Below are 13,789 nucleotides of genomic sequence, written 5' to 3'. Positions count from 1 at the left end.
GACTCTCAGGTCTGTCCCTTCTCCAATCTGCTGCTTCCATCCTGGTCCAGGTACTCAGCTCCTCACCCCTGGCCTACTGTGGCAGCTTCCTAAATGGTCTCCTGCCTTCTTCCCCCTTCAACTCTGTGTACTGGCCACACACTAACGTTCCAACCCTGATCAAGCATCTTCAATGACACCACTGTGGACTCCTTCATCAAGTCCAGTCCTTAACCTGAATTACCAGCCTTCCAAGATATGGCTTCACCTAATCTGAACTTCAGTCACATTAAATCGTCCACCTGAAAAATGCTCTCAAAAGTTATTGCCTCAAAGTGTTCAGTCACATGAAATATGTACAAATTGCAATGATATGTTTTATGAAATGTACAGGAAATGTTTGACACTGTTTCACCTCAGCCAAGCCAATTTCTTACTGCTCCTCAGAAAGCTCTTCTGCTCTCATCAGGTGTGATTCCTTCTTGAAGCCTTCCCTGTTCATGCTCGTGTTTGATGCCAAACCTTGGCTTCGGGTAAATTCCATTGCTACATAGAATTTCCTCCTTCCTTATCTTTCTATCTAAGCATATTCTTAGTGCAGATAAACCGTGCTGTCCTATGTGAAAATTTTGAAGAACCCACATATCATCCTTCTCTGGGATCCCTCTTGGATAAATCTGTATTGTACTTAGAACCAATACCCTACAGTTGACACCTGATTATTCTTCAGTCATCCTACTTATTAACAGAGTCCCCCCTAAATCCACTGGCTGTGAGTCCCTCCAGGGAAGAAGCCAGGTCCTATACAGGCAGTTCCCAACCTAAGAAACGGTGTGCCCCAAAACGTATTGGTAAGCCTACTGCTTGGACCCAAGAGTACACATTCCTGCCAAAGCAATGCCATAAACAAAGTCTCATTCCCAGACCTATGCAGCCCACGGTCTAGCACTGGCTTGAATTCTGGGTGCTGGGCAAAAATAGAGCAGAGAAGGAGAAGAAGGAACAGCAGGTAGCACAGAAAGAACATTCCTTTTCTGGAGTTCCCATTTTGGCTCAGCAGTAACGAACCACGAGGATGCAGATTCGATCCCTGGACTCGCTCAGTGGGTTAAGGATCCGGCGTTGCCGTGAGCTGTGGTGTAGACCAGCAGCTGCAGCTCGGATTCATCTCCTAGCAAGGGAACCTCCATATGCCACAGGTGTGGCCCTAAAAAGCAAAAAGAAAAAAAAAAAGCTTTCCTGAAGTTCCTGCTGTGGCACAGTGGGTTAATGATCCGGTGTTGCCACAGCTGTGGCATAGGTCGCAGATGTGGCTCGGATCCGATCTCTGGCCTGGGAACTTGCATGTGCCATGGGTACAGCCAAAAAAGGGAAGAAAAAAAGCTTTCTGGGGTGGGGGGGGAAAGCAACTCCTAGAACAATTTGTATATTATTATTACCTTTACATTAAAAAAAAACCTACCTCGCATGCATGTGTGTAAATTCATAGAAAAGAGGAAAATGTGAAACTCCTATTGCTTGTGAACATGGCACGCAATTACACACGTGGGTGAGAGAATAGAGACTTTCTTTTTATCCTCTGTATGCTTCTTTGTTCTTTGAAATCCCTTTACAATCAAAATGTATTACTTTTGTAATTTTTAAATTTAAAAAATGAGGGATCTGCAGATTTCTGAACATTCCCAAAGAAAAACCCTGAAGGCAGTAGAATGTTTGTTACAATATATTCACACTGTGCCACTGTGCAGTGTGATGGGAGCAACAGCATCTAATGCGTACTATGTGGCCTTGGGAAAGACACAACGTTTCTGGGACTGTTTTCTTACATAAAGAACACAGATAATACCTGCCCCTATTTATTTTATTGTCTCTTGTGAAGATAAAATGGAAAAGCAGTTTAAAATTGTAAAGCTCTGTAAAAATGTGCAAGATAATTAATGATATTTAATGAGCCATTTAGTGACTCACTGCTTCTAAGCAATAGTCAATGACCTCAAAATTCAGTGCAAATTAGAGAATTTAAATTACCTCTTAGAGTTTATTTTTATAGAACTCTACCTGTCCAAGTTAGGACTCACATAGCAGAAGTGTAGGCATTTTATTTAAATCCTCTAGAGTGTTTTGCGTTTGCATGAGATTCTAGTGCAGATGGGTTTTGGCCATGGCCTTAAACCATACCCTCCACTCTCCATCTCAGGGCCAAGCACCTTGGACATAGTGAATTAATTAGGAGCCTCCACGTTGGAACCTTCTTTGTGCTTGGCAGTCTGCTGTGGGTGATTTACACTGTCTGTCCCATGTAATTGTTAATAGCACCCCTTTCACTCTCAAAACTGCCCTTTTTTTTTTCTTTTAGATGGTTCTTACCACCTCCACCCCTCCCCAAGTTCTCACCACCTGGAAGAAATGTTCTTCCAATTACTTTATTTATTCATTTATTGCTATTTTAGGGCTGCGCCCGTGGCACATGGAGATTCCCAGGCTAGGGGTCGAATCAGAGCTGTAGCCACTGGCCTCCGCCACAACCATAGCAACTCGAGATCCGAGCCGTGTCTGTGACCTACACCACAGCTCACGGCAACGCCGGATCTACAACCCACTGAGCAAGGCCAGGGATCGAACCTGCATCCTCATGGATCCTAGTCAGGCTCATTAAGCACTGAGCCATGAAGGGAACTCAAAACTGTCCTAGTTTTAATGATTAATTATGTCTTCACTCTACCATAGTCATCCATGGGTATGGAAGGAAACACAGGAAGCCCTTGGCTGGCAGACTCCAGGCTTAGAAATTTCATTTCTCACCCCAGTTCCCCACCACTGGAAAAGTCAATATTACTTCTGGAAGAAACTGTAAGAAAACCATGAGTCTTTTGGAGGCTTGGTGGTGGACTCAGAAGTAAAGGCAGAACCAGGGCTGAGAAGAGCTGGTGCAGATTTCCAGAAGGCTGCCCTACAAATTGTCCTCCTCTGCACAATCTCCTCTCTCAGACCATTCATTGCCTGATACTTCTGATCAAAAGTATATTTGAGGGAAAACAAGCATTCTATTTTCAATAGTGTAAACAGTTGGGGAATGTTCATGGCAACTGATTTTCTTCCCTCCTCACACAGGGCTGATATCTGCTTATGCAAGGGAGGGAGTGTGCTTCTGGGAGGAATAAGATTGGAAAGAAAAAAAAATTTGGATTTTAGGGAAGCCTTAGGTATACAAGGGACCAGTGGACCATGAGGGTTGGGGGGGGCAGAAGGGAAGGTGGGTGACAAAGACACGTAATAGTTATTTGGAAAAAAATGTTGCCTTGGGCTCAATCTGTGTCCTTGGAAAGGAAAAGGATTTTTTTGTTGTTGTTGCTGTTGTCTTAGGGCTGCACTGGTGGCATATGGAGGTTCCCAGGCTAGGGGTTGAATCAGAGCTGTAGCTGAGGGCCTACACCAGAGCCACAGCAACGCCGGATCCGAGCCTTGTCTGTGACCTACACCACAGCTCACAGCAACGCTGGATCCTTAACCCACTGAGCGGGGCCAGGGATGGAACCTGCATCCTCATGGTTACTATTCGGGTTGGTTACCACTGAGCCACAACGGGAACTCCCAAGAAAGCATTTCTGTACCACTACATCTATAGATCTACCTTATCTGTTTTAAATCTGCATGGTGGAGTTCCCGTTGTGGCGCAGTGGTTGACGAATCTGACTGGGAACCATGAGGTTGCAGGTTCGTTCCCCGCCCCTGCTCAGTGGGTTAACGATCCGGCGTTGCCATGAGCTGTGGTGTAGGTTGCAGACCCGGCTCGGATCCCGCATTGCTGTGGCTCTGGCGTAGGCCAGTGGCTACAGCTCCGATTCGACCCCTAGCCTGGGAACCTCCATATGCCAAGGGAGTGGCCCAAGAAATGGCAAAAAGACAAAAAAAATAAAATAAAATAAAATAAATCTGCATGGTATTTCATGGTATGAATGTACCACAACTTATTTTACCATTCTATTTGTGAATTCTTAGGTCATTTCCAGTTTTTCACTGTTATAAATAATGGTGAGATGAACATCTTTGCTTATATCTCTGCCCACTCATGTGATTATTTCTGTATATTAGGTACATAGAAATAGAACTGCTGGGTGATCAAAGGGTATGAACATTTTAATTTTTGGCAGATTACAAAAAATTGTTCACCAGAAATTGTTTACAAATCTACACTTCCATTAGGAATGTCAGTCTTTTAATTTTATTAATATTATGGGTGAAAACTGGTATTGCAGTATTGTTTTAATTTGTATTTATCTAATGAGGGCGGAATCCTCTGATGGCCCCAAGGTTAAGGATTCAGCTTTGTCACTGCTGTGGCTCAGGTTTAATCCCTGGCCCAGGAACTTCCACATGCTGCAACTGCAGAAAAAAAAAAATCCCTCTTTTCTAATGAGGGTAAGCCTCTTTTCACAGTTCTACTGGCCTAACTGGTGTTCGTTTTCCTGAAAATTGCCTGCTTTATGGCCTTATACCATCTTCCCACTAAGTTATCTTTCCATTATTGTAGAAGTATTCTTTACATTATGAATCTTATTCTGAGTTTGGTATATACATTATACCTATTTTCTTCCAGTCCATCACTTTTTTTAAAATTTTGTCTTTTTCTATAAAGAAGTTTGCTTTTTTGGAGTTCCCCTTGTGGCTCAGTGGAAACAAATCCAACTAATATCTGTGAGGATACAGGTTTGATCCCTTGTTCAGTGGGTTAAGGATATTGTGTTGCTGTGAGCTGTGGTGTAGGCAGAAGACACGGCTCAGATCTGGTGTTGCTGTGACTATGGGATAGGCTGGCAGCTGTAGCTCCGATTCGACCCCTAGCCTGGGAACTTACATATGCCGCAGGTGCAGCTCTAAAAAACAAAAACCAAACAAAACAAAAAAAGCAAAAAAAAAAAGTTTGCTTTTTTGTTGTATTTAAATCTAGCAATTTTTTCTTTGCAGCTTCTGAGTTTCATGACTTCTTTAACAAATCCTTCTCCAATCCAAGACTATATTAGTATCATTAGACACTATATGAGGTTAATATTAATATATAATATTACATTTTCTTCTAATGCTTCTATACTTTTGTCCCGCCTTTCAGTTATGGCAATTGTCTACTTCCAATGGCTCAGGCCAAAAGCCTTTGTGTCGTCCTTGACCCTTCTCCTTCCCTCACGTTACCATATCTAATTCATCAGCAAATTCTTTTCGGTCCATGTTCAAAACAGACCCAGGCTTTGAGCACTTCCCATCTTTATTACCATCCTTGTCTGAGCCAGCAGCATCAATTTCCTGGCTCACTGCAACAGCCTCCTAACTGGTCTCCCTGCTTTCCCCTTGTCCACTTATAGTCTATTCTAAAAGCAAGTGGAGTGATCCTTTTATGTGTAAGTCAGATCATACCTCACTTTTGCTCAAGATCCTCCAATAGTTCCTAATTTCCCTCAGAATAAAAGCCTGAGTCGGTTTTTCTTTTTTTTTTCTTTTTTCTTTTTTTGGCTGTACCCGCAGCATATGGAAGTTCCCAGGTCTGGGATCAAACCCACACCACAGCAGTGCCAACTCCAGATCCTTAACCCCAAAGCCTGAGTCTTTACAAGTAACCTAGAGGACTCTAAAGTGATCTGTAGGAAACCACCTTATCTCCTACCATTCTTCCCTCTCTCACTCTGCTCCAGTCACCTGCTCTTCTTGTTGACCCTCCAAACCAGCCAGGCATGCTCTCACTTCTAGGGTATTTACACTAGCAGTTGCCTGTCTGTGACACTCTAAGCCCAAATATCAACAGAGCCAACTCCCTCATCTTAAGTTTTTGCTCAAAAGTCAGTTCTGAACACTTCCCATGTTCACATGATTTAAAACTGAAGCTTTCACAAAGACAAATACCATATGATATCACTTATAACTGGAATCTAATATCCAGCACAAATGAACATCTCCTCAGAAAAGAAAATCATGGACTTGGAGAAGAGACTTGTAGCTGCCTGATGGGAGAGGGAGGGAGTGGGAGGGATCGGGAGCTTGGGCTTATCAGACACAACTTAGAATAGATTTACAAGGAGATCTTGCTGAGTAGCATTGAGAACTTTGTCTAGATACTCATGTTGCAACAGAACAAAGGGTGGGGGGAAAATGTAATTGTAATGTATACATGTAAGGATAACCTGACCCCCTTGCTGTACAGTGGGAAAATAAAAAAAAATTATAAAAAAAAAAAACTGAAGCTTTCCCCACTCCAGCCTTCCCATTCCCCACTAGCTTTTCCTTTTTTTTTTTTTTTTTTTGTCTTTTGTCTTTTTAGGGCCGCACCTGCAGCATTCGGAAGTTCCCAGGCTAGGGGTCTAATTGGAGCTATAGCTGCCAGCCTATGCCACAGCAACGGTGGATCCTCAACCCACTGAGCGAGGCCAGGGATGGAACCTGCAACCTCATGGATACTAGTCGGATTCGTTTCCACTGCGCCATAACGGGAACTCCACTACCTTTTCCTTTTTTAATAGCACTCATTACTGTCCCACATATTTTTTATCTTTATTTTTATTTTTTTCTACTTTTTTGTTACTTTTTCACCCAGCTGGAAACCAAGTTTCAAGAGGGCAGAGATTTCTGTCTGTTATTCCAAGGGCATTTTCTCTTTGGAAATAGCTAAATCATTTGAGACTAATTCTAATAAATAAGGTAGGGGATCAAGTTCGGTAATATTGTTTTGTGGTCAAGAAATGAGGTAATGAACCTGCTGTCTTTGTGTGGCTTGGGAGCTGACTCAGAAGTCAATCATGGGTTTCCAAAAGACAGACCAAGGCCATTATGGCACCATTATGAGAGACAGACAGACAGACAGACAGACAGAGACAGAGATCTGGAGGTAAAGCTTTTCATATTAATTTTTTTGACAGCTGAAGTAGTCATCATGGGAAAAATCAGAATGTAATGGACTTCCTTATACACATTTTATGGTTTTGTATGATTTTGTAAATTCTGAATCACATATAGAAAGGCACAATCTAGTCAGTGCTTTGAGTCTAAAGACTTTAATTCATTCCTATTGGAATGGTTCCAGGGAAGTTGTTTCAAAAATTCCTTGTGCAATCACAGCACTGTTGAGGCTTCATTCTTTTTCCAACTGCCTGCCAGGCATCTCTACTTACATGCCCCACTGGTGCTTCAGACTTCACCTCACACATCATCGCCTGTTTCCAAGCCTGTGCCACTCCTCAGCCACTGTTGCTAGCAATACCATTATAACTCTTCATTGGGGTATTCTTTGGTTTCTACTTTTATTCACCCCCACCGTTTGACCAGTACCAAATCCTATTTAGAATGTCTCTTTAGTCCATTTTCTTCGTTCCATCTCCTGCGATACTCCAGTTCAGTCCCTGTTATCTCTCATTTTAGATAGTCGCAGTAGCCTCCTAGCCCATCTCCTGGCCTCAAATCTTCCTCTCAAATCCATCCTTTATAACCCTGCCAGATAAATTTTCCTAAAGTTCAATGTAATCATGGCATTCTTATAATCAAAAATCTTGCGGGATTCCCTATCACCTTTTTACCAAGACATAAACATTTCGGAGTTTCTGCTATGTCACAGAGGGTTGAGAATTCGACTGCAGCAGCTTGGGACACTGTGGAGATATGGGTTCAATCCCCAGCCTGGCACAGTGGGTTAATGGATCTGGCATTGCTACAGCTCTGACGTATCACAGCTGTGGCTCGGATTCAATCCCTGGCCCAAGAACTTCCATATGCCACAGGTGCAACCATAAAATAATAAGAAAAAGACATAAACGTGTTTACCTGGCATCCAATAGGTACTCGACCTACCTCTCCCGTCTATTTTCTGCTATCTGTAACACCAAAGAATGTCAGAGCTGACCAACATCTTACAAGTTGTCTCTGAACAAAACTAAATACTCTCTAGTCCCTGAATATACAGCTCCCTTTTCCACCCCTGTGCCTTTACAAGGCTATTCCCTTTTTCTAGATCGCCAACCCACAAAGTCTAATTGTCAAAAACCTACTTGTCCTGTAAGCCTCATCACAAATGCTAACTCTTCCATAGATTGTCTCCTGATACCCACATGACGTGATCTCATCTTTACAGCACTAGTAAATACCATTTGCCCAGCACTTAGAGGAGAGCGCGGCTATTCAAGTACTAGTCCTCTCCATGCTTCTAAGAATGCAAGTTCCTAAGGAAGATAAGGACTGTGTGTTTAGGTGTTTTCTCTCTCTCACACACACACACATGCATGTACGCACACATGCATACAATAAGCTTGTAATGGGCCAGGCGTTATATATATCACAACCCTCTTCAAAGCCTTATGGTGTAGGTATATTATTATGTTCATCTCATAGGGGAAGAAACAGAGGCACAGGGAAATTAAGCAATTTGCACAGATCCCATACAGAGCAACAGGCAGACTCAGGATTCATATTCTTGTCCCTCTTAACTGGCCTCAAATATTCCTGTTATATAACCTGCATCCTATTTTACATGCACAGTTGAGTGGTCTTCTACTTCCTTCAGTATTTAGTAACTATTGGCTCCTGCTCCCCGTCCCCATCCTTCACTAAACTCATCTAGTGAGCGGCCATGTTTATCCTGCTTTACCAGTTCCCTGTTGTGCAATGGCTGCTGGTCATCCTCCTCACAAGTAAGCTGTGTTGGGCAAAACCTCAGTCCATGCTAACCACCTTATTGTTGCAAATGAGGCTCAGAGAGAATTTTTCCAAAGATCACATAGACGCCAGAGTCAGGACTTCAGCCCAAGTCAGATGGCTCCAGGACACGTGCTCCTAACTCATGGTAGACTGTGACTTAAAGGACCTGACCTAGTATGTTCAGAGAATTCACTTTTTCAAGTTCATGGATATCAAAGTAATGATTTGAAAGGTAGCATTTATTTGGATGTGCATGATCTGGTACATCTGCTGATAAACAAATCTAGAATAACATCAGTATCATCAACAACAAACTTCCTTATTCCAAGTTAACACTGAGTTACCCTGAAAACAATAAAAAGAATAATTCTACAATTCTCCAAACAGGAGGCTGGGGGGTCCCAGCCTAGGGATTCCAGAAATGGCAACTTTTTTTTTTTTTGGTTTTTAGGGCCACACCCATGGCATATGGAAGTTTCCAGGCTAGGGGTCGAATTGGAGCTACAGCTGCCAGCCTATGCCAGAGCCACAGCAACACGGGATGAGAGCCGAGTCTGTGACCTAGACCACAGCTCACAGAAACGCTGGATACTTAACCCACTGAGAGAGGCTAGGGATCGAACCTGTGTCCTCACAGATACTCTTCAGACTTGTTTCCACTGAGCCACGGTGGGAACTCCGGAAAGGGAAATTCTCAAGTGAATTCTGTGATGGTATTATTCACTGAAAGAGTCCCCCTTTTCCCTCCCATCCCTGGGCGTAAGGACTTGAATTTCTCTTGATGATCAACGTGGTGCAAACTTGTAAACCCTCAATATTCTCTCTGGACACTTTGCTAAGAGTCCTCCAGAGAACGGCCAGCAGTGGCCCTCAGTGAAGCTGCGAAGCAAGGGCACTTCAAGAATATATTTAGGGAGAGCTATGGAGGTTCCTGTCCTGTTCGATTGGGGAAATCTTTGTTTCCTGTCCTGGAGAGAAGAATCCTGCAGAAAGTTTTCCTTTGGCAAGTTGTGTTTTAACAAGAAATATGAGTCAGCTTGTGTCGAGTAGCCTGGGATTGCTTACCTAGTGATAGTAGGGAGGCTGGAAAGAGTTAGTACCAGGAACTCTATGTTAACCGATAGTGTGATTCAACCTACTGTGTACATTAATGTGTTTGGGAAAGCCTACTCCTAGGCAATTTGTGTTGACGCACTGTACAAATACATGTCATAGGCTCTGCTTAGAAAAAAAATACATGTATGTACAGGCGCGAGCATGCACGCGCATGTGCACACACACACACACACACACACACACACACACACACACCCCATTCAACCCAAAGAGGCCCCAGACCCTCCCATTCCTTCCAATTGGGAAAGGTCAAGTTTGACTGAAACTCATAAAAATCACATTCCAAGAATTATACAACTGCAGAGTCCTGGTTTGTTTTTTGTTTGGTTGTGTTTTTTTTGTTTGTTTTTTTTTTTTTTTTAGCTAGCTCTATTCAACACTTCCTAAAATGCCATACCTGAGTGAATTTAACCCTAAAAAATCAGAAATCCTTTGGGAGCCAAGAGATTGAAGAGTTTCACAGCTGCCTGAGCTGATCAAGAGTGCCTGGGATGTAGTAGTAAGAGTTACCAAATGCTGAAGGCTTAAAAGATGATAGGCCCTGGGTTAAGCATTTAAGATGCATCATGTTTCCCATGAACCCTATGCCAGAGGTATTATGCTCCTCACTTTACGGATGAGGGAAATGAAGTTCAGAGAAGTAAAATGAGTTTTCATTGGTCACAGTTTGTAAGTGGCTGAGCCAGTCCTTGGGCCCCAGTGGGACAGCTCCAAAGCCCATGGCCTTGCTGATGATGTGATGTGACCTCCTGCACTGAACAAGGGACGATAGAATACATAATTAACACAGCCCGTTCTTGCATGGCTCACACTCTTCCTGGGAAGACAAAACAAATACACACCAAACAGGGATTGATGCTAAGAAGTATACAATTATGAAAGGCCACATTATAAAATACAGAAAACAAATCAATACAAATACAGAAAGGGTAATGTGGGCCATTGCAAAGGAGAGCTGTGATCTCCTAGATCTTCTGCAGAATGAGTTCCACGTTATCCACCTGGCAGGAAGGAGGGATTTGGGAGGATTTGAGTAGGATTTTTTTCATTTTTGGCTGCTCCTGAGACATATGGAAGTTCCTGGGCCAAGGATCAAACTGGAGCCAACGCAGTGGTAACCCTGGATCCTTAATCACTAGGCTACCAGAGAATTCCCTGAGTAGGATTTTTTGAAGGTGAAGATCTAGAATGAATGATGAAAAGAGAGAGGGGTAGCATTTCTGAGGGAAAGACTGAGGGACAGAATAACAAAAAGGCAAACGGGCCAGGCTGCTTTATTGGAAGGGCTGGAGAAAGATCAAGATCGTTGGGAATATCTAAAAAAGAGTTGTTAAGATGCGGGTCAGGCACGAAGGACCTTCCAAAGAGGACGGGTGACGAAAGCAGGAGAAAATGCCAAAGGTGTCAAATTCCGCTAGATTTGGTTTAAAGTACGGAAAGCTAATGAAAAGCCTGTTTTGAGTTTGCTTGTCTGCTTGGTTTTTCTCCTGCACAATGTTCTGTATTTGCTGTTTATAGTTTGCTCATTTGCTAGTTTTAATGAGGCAGCATAGCATAGTGACAAAGAGCACAGTCTCCAGAGTCAGGCAGCTTGGCTTTAAATCTGGGCTCTGCCACTTATCAGCTGAGGGACTGTGGGCAAGTTACTTCATTTCTTTGTGCTGCATTTTCCTCACCCATAAAGTGAGATCAAAAAAGACCTACCAGGAGTTCCCGTCGTGGCGCAGTGGTTAATGAATCCGACTAGGAACCATGAGGTTGCGGGTTCGATCCCTGCCCTTGCTCAGTGGGTTAACCATCCGGCGTTGCCGTGAGCTGTGGTGTAGGTTGCAGACACGGCTTGGATCCAGCGTTGCTATGGCTCTGGCGTAGGCCGGTGGCCACAGCTCCGATTCGACCCCTAGCCTGGGGACCTCCATATGCCGCGGGAGCGGCCCAAAGAAATAGCAAAAAGACAAAAAAAAAAAAAAAAAAAAAAAAAAAAGACCTACCACATGAGGTTGTTACTGCTGTAAGAATTATATGTTATTATTTGCAAAGTGTTTAGAACAGCACCTGCACATAGTTAGTGCTATAGATATGCTTGCTGTATCAATACACATGTAATCCCGTATCAACATTGAAATACGTGGGAAATTTCTAAAATCACCGTGTAAAGATCTTTCACCTAAAACAACTGGTAGATGGGGCCACCCAGGCAGATTTCAGCGCAGCAACAATTGAAGGGAGCTGCGGAGTGGCTGCTGCCTTCACATGGAGCTTGTAACCCTTCAGGGCTCACAGCCCCCACCACCCACAACTGCTCACATCTGGCTCACCTCATGTGATCTGGTGACTCCTAGTTTAAAGTGAAAAGAACATCCTGGTTCCTAATATGCCCATACATTTACACGGAGTGTTCATAAAGGAAGCAATGTGGGCCAGGAACCCAGGCCTGGATGAGCTCACAGGATGCTCTAATCTTTAGAGCCTAAGGGAATATCTGTCTTCCATCCCCAGATGTTGGGCCCCTGGGCTGCACCAGCACCCACATTCCCAAAGCCTCCTCTACTGATCCACTTCTCCCCTCCCAGTTCAGCACTTCTGATGGGAAGGAGGACTTGGGACACCTACAATTCTTCACAGCAGCAACTCCGGGGACAGCACAGAGCTGAAATCAGCAAAGAAGGAATGTGTAGGCTTCCTCTGAGTAACCTGGCCTTGAACAAATTGTATCCTCCTCCTATGTTCGTTTAGCAGATTAAACTGTGCCTCAAGGTCTGAAAGCTCCACGACTCAGGAAGAATTTACACAGCAGCTAGCCCCAAACTAAGCTGTGAGGTCAACCCAGGTTTTCTTCAGAACCTCCATCCATTACAGCATTCCCAGGCACTGAGCTTCCTAGCGATCTGTGCTTCTTCGTGTGTTGGAGCTGCACAGGGCCACTCCGTGGAGAGCCTGGCCTGAGCCTCCCCCAGTGGTTTTCCGACAGTCTTGAAGCCTGTGTGACTCTTGCTCAGAGATGTTTCTTTCTGCCCTCCAGGAGCATGAATGAGTCCTGTTTTTTTGGGGGGGGGGCGGGTGCAGGCCTGCCAGCTCCTAGGTGACACCCTGGGAGACGGCTCCCCACCTTTGCTTGTGAGGAATGATTAATGGCGGGAATGTCAGGGCTTGCAGGAGAGGAGAAGCTGTGGAGGAGATGTTTAGGAAAAGAGGCCTTGGGGTTCCAGTCAAACCCCTCTGTCACCACCATTGCTTTCGAATAAGCAGCACAGCTATGCTTATACCTGGGTGTAGCTAGACGAAGAGGTCCACAGAGGGCCCACTTCCTGGGTTGGAAATCAGGAGGATACAATTTGTACAGGAGTTAAGACACAGATGTGACATGACAGCTCTAGACCATCGAGTCCAAACCCTCCATTTCATGGAACACCAAACTTGCTCTGAGTCTCATAAATCATTGTAGAGGTTGAGCAGGGCACAGAACATAGGTCTCCTGACTCCTTTGGTATGAATTCCTGGGAGAGGAGAAGTTGTAGAAGCGGGAAACCCGACACTTGTTCTCAACACCCACGTATCTGATGAATAACAGCTCTGGAGCCCTTTCCCACTGGGTGGAGGTGCGCGGCCTGGTCCCAGCCCCAAGCAGCAGGAAATAACTTTGGCCAATCTCCACCACTTCATGACCCTCCCAAGGCAAACAGTGCCTGGTTTCAGGTGGGACCTGCATCTCAGAGCCCTGCAGTGAAGACTGGGTAAAGAGGGCACTAAGAGAAGCGTGTATCTGTGGGGAAAGCTCTTTTGACCCATGCATATCTCTCTGGCACTGCCACCACACATCCCAGCAAGGCTGAAATTCCTCACTCCATTGATCAGCTAAGGCTTTGTGTTCAGTGGGTGGTTGAGGGGGCGATGATAATGTGGTCTAGCCCTCTGTTGCCTCTCTGACCTCATCTCCCAGCACTCTCTCCCTCGCTCACTCCTCTGCAGCCACTCTGGCCTCCTTGCTCATCTTCAGACAAGCCAATCATGCCCCCACGCCAGG

General features: G+C 44.4%; 1 protein-coding gene across 1 annotated transcript in view; it reads right to left on the bottom strand.

Moving 5' to 3' along the window:
• Positions 1 to 13,789, bottom strand: part of VSIG1 (V-set and immunoglobulin domain containing 1) — a 65,835-nt gene that overhangs the window by 34,984 nt on the left and 17,062 nt on the right. The gene's annotated exons all lie outside the window — the stretch shown is intronic.

The sequence above is a fragment of the Sus scrofa genome, chromosome X (assembly GCF_054392235.1).
Source record: "Sus scrofa isolate SSC_HxYL_T2T_F1_AM1 chromosome X, Sscrofa_HxYL_maternal_Yorkshire_Landrace_v2.0, whole genome shotgun sequence".
Lineage (NCBI taxonomy): Eukaryota > Metazoa > Chordata > Mammalia > Artiodactyla > Suidae > Sus > Sus scrofa.
This window is presented reverse-complemented; position numbering and strand designations above follow the sequence as displayed.